Source organism: Haliaeetus leucocephalus, unplaced genomic scaffold (assembly GCF_000737465.1).
Source record: "Haliaeetus leucocephalus isolate CR32 unplaced genomic scaffold, Haliaeetus_leucocephalus-4.0 Scaffold228, whole genome shotgun sequence".
Lineage (NCBI taxonomy): Eukaryota > Metazoa > Chordata > Aves > Accipitriformes > Accipitridae > Haliaeetus > Haliaeetus leucocephalus.
In genome coordinates, this window is record NW_010972664.1 from 24,170,353 (window position 1) to 24,171,884 (window position 1,532).

The 1,532-nt window shown below is 47.8% G+C and overlaps 1 protein-coding gene across 1 annotated transcript in view; it reads left to right on the forward strand.

Annotated features, from left to right (window-relative positions):
• The first annotated feature begins 1,199 nt into the window (after window positions 1-1,199).
• Window positions 1,200-1,532, forward strand: part of LOC104831795 (rap1 GTPase-activating protein 1-like) — a 37,521-nt gene continuing 37,188 nt past the window's right edge. Inside the window, exon 1 of the mRNA XM_010567618.1 lies at window positions 1,200-1,256. The gene's annotated coding sequence lies outside the window, so the exon portion shown is untranslated. The remainder of the gene's footprint in view (window positions 1,257-1,532) is intronic.

Here is a 1,532-nt window from a genome sequence, read left to right on the forward strand (position 1 = left end):
AGAGTTGCCGGTTTTCAGGAGTCTTACTCACAAGTGAGGTCGCAATATCAACAATTTTTATTAGGCACTTTATTTTTAAGGTAATTCCAGGCAACTCTTTATTACTTTTGGCAAGATTCCTGCAGATATTTTTTCAAAATATGGGGAAAGTTAAATAGGGCAGAAAAGCCCTATTTATGACCTACTGTTTGAGCACCCTAGTATGCTTTTCTTTGTCTCTGTGGTGCCTCTGCCATGGCTATGGTCATGGGAAGAACTAACGGAAGAAATCACCGTGATGTTTGAGATGACCTAGTAGGAGATCCCCCCGGCAGACTGATGGGACCAGAATGAGTCAGACTAAGTTAGTCTAGTGCTAAATGGAGTGGTTAATTTGCCCTGGGAATTAAACCTAATTTTGCTCTGAGACCGATCTAAAGCACTCACCCAGTTGTAGGTAGTAGCCCTCTACAAAGGCAAAATGCTTTTAAGCCTAAGGCCTAAGCCTTCACCTAGGTCTGCTGGAACTCATTTTACCATTGCCTAAGACTGGTACCACATAGGAAATTCTTTAATTATCTACAAAAATTGCGACTGGACAATCACTCCGATCCACAGGTCAGTCTCATGACTCATGATTGCCAAAAGCATTTGGAGAAAGTACCATGTCATCCTGTCGCCTCGGATTACCCTCTTTCAGTGCCTTTGCTATGGGACTAGGTCAGCACTAAGTAAGCATTTTTCAGATTTTTCCCATCCGCTACTTTCCCTTCCTACTCTGATCTATACACAGGAATCCGCATGACCCAGTTTGCTGTCACCAAATAACTGTCATTATACTTGAGAAGACTAAAAAAATGTGCTTGTCTGTGGAAAAAAAAAAAACCAACAAGCCCTCTCATTTTTAAAGGTCATCCCTGCAGTCTGGGATTAGGAACGTGGGGAGCGGGATGTGGGTGTACAGAGCTGCCCCTGCTCCACCACCTATGGAGCAGCCGGTCTGGCCCTTTCCCCTGGGACCAATTTTCCCTGCTTCAGAGCCCAGCCGCTCGGCAGGCCGGCCGTTCCATCCAGCGTCATCTCCAGTTTTGAGCAGGACAGCGCGGACCTGCTCCCTCTCCAGTCATCTGCAGGTGGGGGCAGCGGAAGAGAAAGGGAGGGAGGGAGAGGGAGGACACTGCAACCTCCGTGAATAATTGATAGTGCAAGGAAAGGAGAGCAGCTGGGTTCCCCGTCTCCATCCGCTCACCAGCTGGGGATGAGAGATCCTTGCTCAGGTAGGGGATGAACAGCTTAGCTGCTTTTATTCTCATCTTGCCTGCAACGCCAATTAAATGTATTTTGCATTTAGAAGGAATGGGAGCAAAGAAAGCTGGGGGAGGGTTGATCCAGATCTTCTCTGCTGCTTGCGTGGTGTTGTGTAACAGATGGACCTTGGGGCAGTTTCAGCCTCAGCAGGGAAAGTGGCTGTATGCTTTTTAAAAGACATTGTGCTAGACTGCATTGTGTAGAGAAGCAGCTGGGGGGGGGGGGGAGGGGGGGTTGGGTGGGGA